Raw genomic sequence first — 14,010 nt, 5'->3', positions numbered from 1 at the left:
AGAGAGAGAGAGAGAGAGAGCGCATTGGCTCCTTTAACCACTAAGTCATGGGGCTGGTCCTTAGCTGAATAACCTTAAAAATGATTGGACATTGGGAAAATCCTTCAACAAAGATAGAGACCAATATAAAACTGCCACACAAGAAAACTCATCTCAACTCAAGTTATTTGGGAATGTTTTGAAAATCAACTTCTGTCCATGTTTGAAAAGTTAAAAAGTTATGAGAATCATCAAGTCAGACAAATTGCAAAATTAATACCTCAATAAGTGTGTATAAATGATAATACATTTCAAAGACAGGTTGTTATGAGTAAAGAAATTAAAATTGGAATAGAGAAAATAGAGAAATTTAGAAATGAAAAATATGCACTTTGAAATAACCTCCATGGAGAACTTACCTAGAAGACTATTTGGAGCTGAAATAGAATTAAAAGCTATATGGGAAATTACTCAGAAGACAGCACACAGAGCTAAAGAAATAGAAAACATGAAAGAAAAGCTCAGAGAGATACTGAAGATAAAATGAGATACTTCAGTGATAATTCCATAAAGACAGTATAGAAAGAATGTAAAATAGGCAGTACTTGAAGATATAATGGTAGATAATGTCTCGGAATTGAAAAAAAATGAGTCTTGATTTTAAAGGAGCATAACAATTCCTGAGCAAGAAAAACAAAAGTTTTACAATCAGGCATATCATGATGAACATGAAAATCTCCAAAGGCATAACAAGAATTTTAACAGCTCTTACCAAGACAGATCACCTATAAAATTCCAATAATCAGGCTGAAAATAAACTACTTAGGATGAAAGATATACTCCATATGACCGTAAAACAGTATGTGAGTCAGGACAGAGGATAATTTCTGTTTAGAACTCAACACCAACATAAACTATTATTCCATCGTGAGGGTAAACTAGCTTTGCAAACTGTGAAGACTGACAAACTACTACAGACTGTTTCTGAATAAAAACAAAACACAACCCCAAAAGCCCAAAACAAAGCTACTGATGCATTTATTTTACTCAGAAGGAAATTGAATCCAGAGGAAGTTAGAGGATGCAAGAAGTGAGAATGAAGAAAACATTGGTAAACATGTCAATAATACTAAGAAAACATCAGCTATAAAAACAATAGCATTAATTTGTGAGATTGAGAAGTGTTTGCAAATGAAGGATCAATTTCTTGGCAACATTGTGAATGGTTAGAGCTGGTGTTTAAAGTCAGGTTATTCTCTTTCTTTTTATTTTAAAGTTATTATTATTATTTTTGCCATAGAGCACATGCGCTCACCAGAGGAAGATGGGGTGGGGGGGAGAAGGCAAACTGAGAAATCATCCTTTTATGATCCCTTCTCCATTCTTCTCTGGGAATTTTGGGTATGCACGCATATGTACCCAATGTATTCTCCAATCTGCCAAGTCTGGGACTGAACCATTCAGTTGGCCGCGTGGGATCCAGCTGCCTTGACCACCATGCCATCTGGCTGGCCCTAAAGTTAGACTTTTCTAATTTTCTTGTTTTATCTTGAAAGAAAATTTAGCATCAATCAATGAAGCCTTAAGTAGTTAGCATTATTTTTAAAATTGTGAGTATTACCTGGAAGGGTAGAAATAAATTCCTAAAGTATAAAAACTAAAAGAGAATGGCATGGTAGTCAGAAAAAGGCTCATTTAAAGTGGGGCAGCCAGACATGCCTCTAGCCGTGAAGTGGTATAAAGTACACTGAATCATATAAGTAGTAAGGTTGACAAAAGTGCTGAACCTATGTGTGATCATGCCTTAGAATGTCCAGTTTTCAGAAAATACAAGGATAGAAATTAAGATAAATAAGGTAATAGGGAAACAGACTATAGGCCATTCTATGGGTAAACTGATTTAAGGTTTTCGGGAAAGATGCACATGAAACAAATAAAGAGAGATGAGCTTTTAAGAGGTGCAATAACAAACATAATACGTGAAAATTTTTGGATCCTCATTTGAATAAACTAATAGTAAAAATGAATTTAAAAGAAATTGGGAACTTTGCATATAAACAGGAATTAAATAATCCCAAAGAATTCATGTTACCTTTACTAGAAATTCAAATGGCATAATAGTTATGAATGACAATATTGTATTTTGGAGATATCTTGGAAGTATTGAGGGGTAAAGTGACATGAGGTATGGGATGGGCTATAACATACTTTAGCAAAAATGAAAAAGGTATAAATGAAGCAAGTGGTCTTGCTAATTGTTGAATCTGGGTGATGGGGAAGACAGCATTAATTATCTCAGGCTTGGGACCAGCAGTTGGCATGATGGCTATTTTGCTGGATTCCGATGTAGTCAACTGCAGTTCAAGTCCTGGACCCAGTGGCTTAAACTCAAGCCAGGCGCATGTGCTTGCGTGCCCAATATCCCAAAAGGAGAATAGAGGAGACAGGATTGCAGTATGGTCATCCCCTGGGGGGTGATTTCTTGCTTCCTGTCTCTCTGTTTCTCTCTGTCTTTCTGGTGAGCCCACACATCCTATAGCAAAATCCTCTCCCCCCCAAAAAAAAAATTTATCTCAGGCTGTATACTTTCGTGTATGAAGAGTTTTTAACATAGATATTTAAGGTAACATAATTTAGAAAATTTGGAAATAGAGGGATAGAAAACTGTATAGTAGGAGTATACCAATAAAAGAGTCAGTTTAACATTTTTATGTCATGTAAAATATAAGTTTAAACACAACAATGATAGCAATAGGGACATAATCCAAAGATAACCTTCTATCTACTAAAGGACCTATAACCATCTGTATGCACTAACAACATAGTTTCCAAACACGTAAAGCAACAATCAACAGAATTACAAGGAGAAATTAAAATATCTATTACCCAGAAGAAGAATGTAATTATTCATTTCACAGATTTACACATTAAGGGATCAAGACATTTTGAGGGATATTTAAGATTTTAGTAACAGATTTAACAGAATGCTGATAGAGATATAATTTTTACATTACAATTTCAACAATATGAATACATAGTAATTACTGATGACAATTTAGAAGGGTTTTCCTTAGAATTAGAAATAAAATAAAAATGCCTTTATCACTACTACTTTTCCTCAGAGTCCTCATGGTCCTATTCAATACTGTAGAGAAAGAAAAAGAATTGTAAGATTTGGAAGAGATGAGAGAAACTTGTTACATTGATCAAATTGTTTAGTTAGAAAATGTGACAAAATCTACTGACACTATCCTAAAAATATTAAGAAGTTTAACAAGTCTCCCAGATTCAGATCAACATTTAAAAATAAACTGTTTTCCAATACTCCAGAAATACCTAATTCAAAAATATAATGAACTTGAAAAATAACCCTTTTCATAATAGCAAAAACATTGGAATAATTTTGAGCAACATTGTATAAGATCTTGATGGAGAAAATGAATGTAGAATAAACATCAAATTCATGGTGATGCTGAGTTGAAGGAAAGGGGAAATCCTTGCTGCTTTACGAAAATGTTTGGGAACAGTAGAGACCAGCAGTTTGCAACTGGATAACTTGTTTAGAAAAAGCCTAGATGATGTTGAGATGACACCTACAGTGTGGCAGACCATACTCATCAGTTTGCAAGAAAAAAAACTAAAATTAATCTTCGAACCCTAAGGGACCCATGATTAAGAGCAGAAACTATGGACAACTCAGTTGGTTCATCTTACACAATTTTGACTGAAAAATCCAAGTTGAGAAAACTTTCTGTTTCATGGTTGCCAAAGCATTGCACCTAGAACAGCTGTGGACAAAAGAACTTTCACCAGAAATTCTCAGCAAGTGGATCAAGATCCTACAGCATTGATTCAAAGAACTGTAACAGGATGACACATGAGTTTAGCAGTAGGATCCTGAAGACAAAGCACTCTCTTGGTTTTCTCTTTAAAGTGTTGATCAGCCCCCAGAAGTTAGACAACATAAACTTGGTGTGTTTATAAATGCCTATAAAAAGGATACATACACATACAAGATACATACATATGTGATTTAATTGGTAGTATGTATCTTGTATGTGTATGTTTATGCTATTATTTCTTAAAGTTTATTTCTTTTAGGGGAGAGAGAGAAAACGAGAAAGAGAAGCACTCGTAATAGGGTTCTCATGCTGTAAAACCTCCCTTCCCATCCCCACCCACCCCCATTCCCATCCTTTCAGTCAGCCAGGATCATGGCACCCAGAAGTCAACCCAGCACTGCACTGTTGCACTCCTTACTGCTACTCCACCCTGGCTAAGCTTATACTATTTTTTTCTTAGAACTTCTTATAAAGAACCGTAATAACAAATTTAATTCAGTCCAGATGATTAAGATTGTTGGAGTTTATAGTCATGGTTCACTCTAGTTATGTAAGAAGCTAAGAAGGGTTGAATGAAGGACCCCTGGGGTTGACATATACCAAGAAGCAGACTGTACCGGGAAGGTTATATTAGGAGCCAGGGGACTTGTGGGGCCATTAAACATTGTTTATGGAAATCATGATGAGGTACCTGGACTTCAGCAAAACTGTCAGAAGCCACAGAGAGAAGCAGAAATGATAATCAAGGTAGTAGGAGAGGTTTAAAAATAGCTGTTCCTTCAACTGTTGATGATAGCTTTACTATAATGTTTTTCTCATGTTAATATCCCTTACCATGGCTGAATTTGATGGGGGTTCTTGTCTGTCCTAGGCCAATTGTACTTGGTAATTGATGGACATGCCTTAGTCATTTCATAAAGTCTAAGTCCATAGACTAAGATCTGTACCTGTTTTTTCTTCTCTGACAGATCTTCTTAGGGTTCTTAGTATATAGTTGGTAGCCAATAAACATTAGGGAATAAAATATATGCAATGTGATTTAGGGAACCTTTACAGGCATGTTAGATCAGCGTTTATAGTTTTCATATCCAAAGAGATTATCTTTTATTTTGTTTTAATTTGTTGATGTCATGAATTGTCATGGACATTGAGTTACATTGTATAATTTTTCAATAATGATGTGATTCTCAGTCAGCTATATTTTGGATCTACTGGTGTTTTCTAGCAATTCAGTTTCAGGATACTATTGTATACCGTCACTGCCAACTTGAGCGCATTAATGTGAATTTCCTGTTGATATTGAACTCAATGCCAGTTTCTTAAATTTCTTCCAGCCTTTAACTCCCAGGGCATTAATTTGTGTTTTACCTGTTGGTCTGTGGGAGAAAAGAAAGACATAGTAAGAGGATGGAATCAGCAACTTAGCAGACTGCCTTTTAATTTCTAGTTTCCAAAGTTGGCTGTCTTAGAAACCACAGAGGCAAGATTGTGTTTTATAAACCTTACAGGGACCAGCAGTTAGTGTAATGACTATGTTGCTGGACTCCCATGTAGTTGACCGCAGTTCAAGTCCCGGACCCGGTGGCTTAAACTCACACCGGGCGCGTGTGCGTGTGTGCCCAAGATCCCGAGAGGAGAATAGAGGAGAAGGGATTGCAGTGTGGCCATCCTCCCTGGGGGGTGATTTCTCACTTTCTGTCTCTCTGTCTCTCTGTCTGTCTGGTGAGAGCACGCGCCCTATAGCAAAAACCTCTCCAAAAAAAAAAAAAAGAAAAGAAAAGAAAAAGAAACCTTACATGAAAGGGTTTAAAACAAAAAACTCAAAATATCTCTGGGTTTCTGGTGAAAGAGATGAACACTACTCTAAGAGGATCTGGTTTGGGATAATATCTTGGGCCACCCTGCTAGCAGCCCAGGAGGATTTTCTGATGTTACATATTCTTACTCCTTGCCTCCCTGCCTATATTTTATTCTGAGGTAGAACTTTAAAAATTTTTTATTTTATAAAACATTATTATAGATTTGGTTGCAAAGAAAGAATAAAATTTGAACTTGCTTGAAAGAAATATGTAATATATATATATATATATATATATATAATTGTATATTACACATAAAATATAAATGTACATATTATACACACACACAGGATAATAATTTATAAGCTATAATCATTCACTAAGGCATCAAATTAATAATAAAGGCATATAGAAGAGATACATAAAGTATAGTTGTTACATATATTTTTTAGAGATATAGGTTCCACATTTTTCATATACTTTGGATATATTATTATGAAAAGCTTTTTGAAGGCTTGGATAGAGAATGTGTATAATGGTTATGTCTTAGGAAATGAAAGTTTAAAATTAATTAAAAGGAAATAAGAAATATAGAGAAATTAATAATTTTAAAGAATTGAATTGATAAACATCTTGCCACCAGATCACCTTACAAGTAAATTTTTCTAGAACTTATTGGAATAAGTAATACCTATCTTTGATATAAACTGAATAAGAATTAAAAAAAGAAATTAAAGACACATTACTAACATAGTTGTAAAAATCCTAAACAGAATTAGCTGCAAATCAAATCCAGCATCTGTATGAAAAATTTCAAAATATATATTTTATAGCTGAGGGCTATTCCTATGACCATTCCTCTGAGATCAGAAGACCTTCCTTGGTTCTTCCTAATGTTCTTCTAGAAGGTGTCCTAACTTTTGACACCCACTTTATGTACTAATTTCATTTTGGTTTTTACTTAAAAATTTCCCTGGTTTCATGTTTCTCTGTATTTAAATATATCTTATTTTGCTGTAGCTTACAGAAGACTTACAAATGGCCAAGAGCCATATGAAAAAATGTTTAAAGTCTCTCGTCATAAGGGAAATGCAAATTAAAACTACAATGAGGTATTATTTAACTCCAGTCAGAATGGCTAGATCAAAAAATAAAGAATGATAAATGTTGGCGAGACTGCGGTGAAAAGGGAACTTTCTTACACTGTAAATTAATCCAATCTCTGTGGAAAACAATATGGAGATTTTTTCATAACCTACAAGTAGAACTTCCATATGACCTAGCAATCCCACTTCTTGATATTTATCTGAAGGATAAGAAAACAATCGGAAAGACATCTGTACATCTGTGTTTATTTCAGCATTATTTATAATTGCTAAAACATGGAACCAACCTAAGTGACCAAAAACTAATGATCGGGTTGAAAAACTGTGGCATATATATACTATGGAATGTTACACAGCTGTAAGAAACAATGAGAGCCTATCATTTGACTCAAAATGGATAAGTATAGAAGATTTAATGTTGAAAGGAGTGAGCCAGACTTTGAAAGATACACATTGTATATCCCCACTCAATCTGTACTGAGTGCCTGCACTTTATAGCAGATGTTGAGAGATCTGAAGATGTGATGGTGGAGAGAATGGATGTGGATGCTACAGACTGTAAGGGAGGAAAATGGTTAGTAGAGAGCGGTGTTTGCAAAAACTAGTAGGGATGTAAATATTTGAAAAGGTATCTGTTAGGAATCCAGGTATAGCAGGTTGCTCTATGGCCTCAGATTTGGCACTTGTGTACTCACAGGAAAACTAGTCACTAGTGCCCCACATCTAAAGACCTTGGTCAGACATTAGGGCCAGGCACCGTCCTCTTTTCTGTACCACCAGGTGGCCCATTAAGTAAGAAAATGTTCAATTGCCCCTTTCCCTTCCCCTATCCAATGATGGGGCCACTTTCTTGGAGAGATAGGGTGAGGGGATCCACAGGAGGAGGATTTTCTGATGTTACATATTCTTACTCCTTGCCTCCCTGCCTATATTTCCTTCTGAGGTAGAACTTTAAAAATTTTTTATTTTATAAAACATTATTATAGATTTGGTTGCAAAGAAAGAATAAAATTTGAACTTGCTTGAAAGAAATATGTAATATATATATATATATATTACAGATTTAAATCATACATTTATGAAATATGTAGTTGTTGTCCATCATGTGCCAGGCATTGTTGTAGAATCTGGAAATAGATTGGTAAAAAAAAAGAAAAAAAAATGCAGAAATCCCTCCTGTCATAAAACTAATGATAACCCTTGCCATCACCACTGGGATGGGTTAAGAATGGGCTTCTGGAACCAGGAACTCAAAGCTATCATGTCTTTGCTTTTTGTTTCTTCTGTGCTCCTTTATTCTTTCAAATCAGGTTTCCTGACCTGTTGGGTAACTTGGTGGCAAATATACCCACACCTCCTAACTCATGCCTTTGTCATCAAGAACCATCATCTTTGCATTCTTTCTGTGAAACATCCTCTAACTGGCCTGGTCTGGATCAAACCTCATGCATATTTCCAACTATGGGCAGCCAGAGTGGCAGCTTCTCCAACTGACTGTCCATTCTGCAGTGTTAGGATGGGAGGAGGAGGAGTGTTTTCGAAGAAGAGAGATGCTAGTCTCTCAGGAAGGGAGTAGTGCTGAGCAGATAAAATAATACCTGTTCATCATGACATCCTCTTATAATGGTTACTACATTTCTTTTTTTATTACGGTTGCTCTAGACATGATTTCTTTTCCTGGACATATTCTGACTATCCTTGAGGACAGAGATGGTTTCATTCATTTGTATTTTCCTTAGCTCAGACAGCACAAAACCCTGCTCATGATAGATGTGTAGTGATTGCCAAATAGATAAACAGCCTTGGAGTGTTGAAATTTCTCCACCATCTTCGAACACATTAAGGATTGCAGTGGAAACTAAACATCTGTTGAACACTTACTCTGTGTCAGGTGTTAACATAAGTGCGTTGTAACTATTCTACCATTGAGTTGGTGTAACAGCTTTGTGCTATAGATATATTTTAAAATAATTATTTCCACAATTTGGTGCTAAAACTAAGGCTTGGCAAACTTAAATAAATTTGCTTAAAGTTACACAAAGTTTCACTCTCCTGTGTTGGTACATCTAGGACAGTCTCCTTTTTTTTAATCGTTCCATCAACCTAAATATTTGTACTGTACCATTCCCACTGCTGGACATTTAGTTCTTTTTTTAAAATTATAAGATTATTGCTTTCATTCTGACAGATTTGTTTTATGCTATTTGTTAGTCCTTATTATGTGAGTATAAGACTTAAGAAACTTAAAATGTTTTTCTCATCTCTTTGTATACTGGAGGAAATAATGGGTATTCCCAAGGAGGCGTTGAAAAGATACTCATTGAAGAGAGTTTTTTTATATAACATTAAAGAATTAGGGGCCAGTAGATGGTGTAGCTGTTATGTCACTAGACTTTCACATGGCCAACTGTGGTTCGAGTCCAAACCCAGTGGCTTGAAATTCACACTGGGGGCATGTGTGTGCATGCCTGAGATCCCAGGAGGAGAGGGAAGGAGAGGGGATTCTAGCATAGTCATCCCCCCGGGGGTGATGTCTCACTTTCTCTCTTTACTGTCTCTGTCTCTCTCCTCTCTGGCAAGCAAATGTGCCCTAAGGCAAAAATATCTTAAAAACAAACAAAACAAAAGGAGAAACATTAATAAATTAAAAATAACGTAGATATCCATCAGCAGGGAATACCAAAATGCATAGTGAAATTTCTGTGTAATATTATCAAAAAAGAATAAGTCAGTTCTGTTCATTAACTAACATGGAAAACTATGTACACTTAGCAGTGAACAAAGACAAAATTCAGAAAGGTATGTATAATATGATGCTCTGTATGAAACACACACCACAAAATGTACGTGTCCTAGTGTGTCAAGAGACAAAAGGGTTGGAGAACCCCCATAAACTACAGGAGACAGGAAGAGCTTGATCTAGCAAGATAAAGATTAAAGTGAACTTTAAGCATTTATATGCTCTTTGAAATTTTTAGCCGAAAGAATTTATTCAAATGTTACTGTTATTTATTTTAAACAGTGTGGGATAATGTGTGAGCTTTGTCAAAGTTTCATTAATGAGCATATTTACCAGGCAAACGTTTGGGTCTATACAGGCAAGAATTATTTGAGAATGAGGTTGACATTTGAAAGCTATATCAATCTTACATTCTTAGGTTGAAAGAACCAATCAAAGGAAGTAGTGAAAAAAAGCAGCTTTCTTCTGCCCACCAGAATGGATTTGTCATTCATTCATGGACATATGTTTCTCTCCTGGGAAATCTGTAACTCTGTGAAACATATGAGTGTACATTTGTGGAATTCTCAATGGCTGGTGTCCTAGCTTTAATGATTTGAGTAGACTCATGACAGAGATTTTTATTTATTTCTCTTCTTTTTTTTTTTTTGTTTTATGAGAGATTTTTTTTTTCTATAGAGAGCATGTGCTCATCAGAGAAAGAGAGAAAGAGGAGAGAGACAGAAAGCGAGAAATCACCCCACAGGGGACATGGCCACCCTGCAATCACTTCTCCATTCTCCTCTCAGGATTTTGTAGCACTCATACACACGCTACCGGCGTAAATTTTAAGCCTTCGGGTCTGGGACTTGAACTGTTGTTGACTATTTGGGAATCCAATGATGTAGTCATTATGCCATATGCTAGTCCCTATTTTCATTTATTTTTAAAATAAAAATGTTAGAATGTTATTCCAAGGATTTTTTCTTTTAATTATCAGTTGATCAGTTTGCTATTTATTTCTCTCTTTGGCTGCATCTGTAGTTTTCTACAGTACCTCTCATATTTTTTTTTTCCATCTGCTCAAATTTACATTTCCCAAAACTTATTTATTTAGTTGATTTTTGGGGGGAGAGGGTTTGATTTTTGCAATAAGTTTTTCTAGCGTACCTGCTGGTAATATGGACAAAGTTGCCTCAGGAAGAATTGAATAGAAGGACCAGCAGGTGGCGTGGTGGTTAAGGTGTTGGACTACCACATGACTGACTGTGGTTCAAGTCCCAGACCTGGTGGCTTGCTTTCTCACTGGTCAAATTAAAAAATAATAATAATAAATAAAATGAAATAAATAACTCTTCCAAAAAATGGAATAGAAAAACAAGTAAACATATCGATTGACTTGGTTCAGTTTTTTTCTTACTTCTACCCATTTGCCTAGCAGTTCTACCTGGCATTTTAAGACCACTTGATTCAGAGCTCCCTACAGTAAACTGGAATCATTAAAGTGAATATAAAAATCCCTTAATATTTTTTTACAGCAGTTTTCTTAACTGTGTTTTATAGTTTCTATCCCGAATGAAGACTTCAACATTAGATGCAATTTTTCAGAAAAATCAAACTTGGAATTACCTGTGTTTTAGAAGAAGGAGGATGCTGAGCTGGAAGATGCTTCCCTCACAGCCGCAGAGGTGCCATCTCCAGCTGTGAATTTTTGCAAGTGTTTCGCATTTCCCTTTGCAGTGCGATCCCTCATTTCATGTTGGCTCCACTGCGTGAAAATCGAAGCAGGCAAACACCACAGGATTCTAATAAGTTTCTCAGTTTTGCAAGCAGTGTGACTTTTCTTACTGTGGAGAAAAATAGCAAATGCAACTAAACAACAAACATATTTCCACCAACAAATCTGAAAAAAAAAATGAGGCAATGTAAACTTCTTCTCCAGAGCCTTAATTTAGCCCACTTGAGAAACACATCTCTTCCTTCCTTGTTTTGAAGAAGACATATTCATTTCTCTTTGTTACTTAAGTCTCTCTTAATTTCTAAGAAGGCCGTTGGGTTTCAGATAGAGAAGATACCTTGGTATCATATGATGAAATTACATAGCTCCATCTGCATACATATTGTGAAAAGATGGGGTTCTGACTTCAAATATCATCATTTGAAGACCCAAATGGATAAGTCACTCACAGAAGGACTTGGACCCCTTTGTCCTTCTTAAGACTTACGTATCCTATGGATTTTAGGGAGCATGACCCCTTTGTCCTTCTTAAGACTTACGTATCGTATGGATTTTAGGCAACAATATTAAAAAACTGAATAAAGAATATATTTCATAGGGCTATATATTCTCAGTGAGTTTTTCTCCCAAAGAACCCTCTCATATAACTGTTACCTTATGAAAGAGGCAGATTCAGTGCTCATTAAATTACCTAAGCTCATAGAAATGCTATTAGATTTATTGAATGGCAAAAGATGGAAAAATATCTTAATAGAGCCAGTGGTTCACAATGAACTTTCTCACACTAAGCAATCTCAGCCAGTACTTACATGATAATAACAGAAATTAAAGAGAAATTTAGAGGTGACTAAGGGGATCTGCTAAATGCTGTGTTTTGGGGGAGGTTTTCTCTATGTCACATTGTGCGCTATGTTCTGGAGACCTTTGGTATTTTGCTTACTACTGCTTATCATATTAATTACAGTTTTTCTAGATGATGATCTTTGGTTTACTCATCTGCTTTTTACACTAAATAGTGTGATACTCTAGGATTTAGATTCGATCGAACTTCTTTTACTAATCATGGTGCCTGATAGAGTTAAATGCTCAAAATGTGTGGTGAATAAATAAACAAATGGTAACATGGCTTATTGCCGACTGCTGGATTCAAGTTTCAGGACTCTGTCACTAACCAGAGAAGAAATGTTTTCAAGGTAGTCTTGTAGTCCTTTATCTGTAAAATGGGAGGAGCTGATTATTTGTAACTTTCGAATGATGTAAGCTGCTCAGTTCTTTATTCAATTACATGGAATTGGTAAAAGAACCACTTTGGGTGAACTGGGGATTCTAATGACTTGGTGATCTACCTTGGTGGATTCTCATGACTTCAGGTGAAATAATTTGAACACCTTGGATTTCTCAGGGCTCTGTAGAACCAACCAATCAATGGTTCTAAAATCGTGTGTAGATCATAGTATAACAACACGGCCTTTCAAATTATGTTACTAATCAACAAAATCATATTCTGGGGATCTCAACTCAATGCTAAAGTGAATTTACTCTGAATAAAAAGGCATAGATTGTATTATACAACTCTATAATAGTGATGGATAGAAAGCTTTTAGTCCCTCTATAAATAGTAATGGATAGATAACTCTTAGTACCCTCTTCTTCTCTTTAAATATAGAGTGGATTATCACATGATCAATGGACTATGTTTGCCCAAAAGGGAGAGGAGTATAAAGCCGAAAGTTATTTCATCAAAAGACATCAACAACTAATAAGGACAACTAACTACACTCTTTGAAGTTCTTGTTTGTTTGTTTTTATTTTGTTTTTATTATCTGGCTGACTCTGCATAGTGGATTGCCTAGGCTCCATGTTGTTCCCTACTGACTCATATGGAAGAGTACTATTTTAAAGGATTCAGTGCTCTGAGACCAGCAGATAGTGTAATGATTAGGTCACTGGACTCCCACAGAGTTAACTGTGGTTTGAGTCCTGGACCCTGCAGCTTACATCTCAGGCTGTGTGCATGTGCATGTGTGCCTAAAATCCTGGGAGGAGAATGAAGGAGAAGTGTTTGCAGTGTGGTCATCCCCCCAGAGGGTGATTTCTTGCTTTCTGTCTCTCTGTCTCTCTTGAGCACATGCACCCAAAAATCTCTGTCAAAAAGAAAAAAAGGGTTAAATGCCTTCAAATAGTTTTCATTTGGGGAAAGATGAACAAATTCACACATAGTAAGAACACACCTATGGGTTTGGTGGTGAGTTACATTAAAATCACTAGCAGGAGCCACTTTTGATCTTTTCCCTACCTCAGGGAGGAATTTTCTTTTTTGTCCCATTGTTTTATGTAAATCTGATCTCTACCAACCTTGTCAATCTTGTTTCATACTAATCCTGAACCCTTTGCTTATTCTCCTCTGGATTCACTAGCCTCTATTATTCTTTTTTTTTTTAATTTTATTTTATTATCATCATAATCTTCTTTCTATTACACTAGATTACATATAACTTTACATTGACTTCCATTGCTTTTTCAAAAGGGAATGCCATGCATGTCAGTCAATACAGAGATATCAGTCTCCCCGCTTTATCATTCAATATCTTTTCCATGCTTTTCCCAATAATTATTATTATAATTTTTTAAACAGTCAATCACTATTTCTCATTTTGCTTATTAAAGAGACTTCACCCATCATGAAATATTTCCCAGACCGGTTCAGTTGAGAATACTATACATGTCATCATCAACAGGTAATAAACCATATCTATTTCTCATTAACATCCTGCCTCTCTATTGTTCACTGTTGTCTTTATCCTCTTCTCTCTCCTTTTTTTTTTTT

This window comes from Tupaia chinensis, unplaced genomic scaffold, assembly GCF_000334495.1.
Source record: "Tupaia chinensis unplaced genomic scaffold, TupChi_1.0 Scaffold000368_1, whole genome shotgun sequence".
Taxonomy (NCBI): Eukaryota; Metazoa; Chordata; class Mammalia; order Scandentia; family Tupaiidae; genus Tupaia; species Tupaia belangeri.
Note: the sequence above shows the minus strand (reverse complement) of the source record.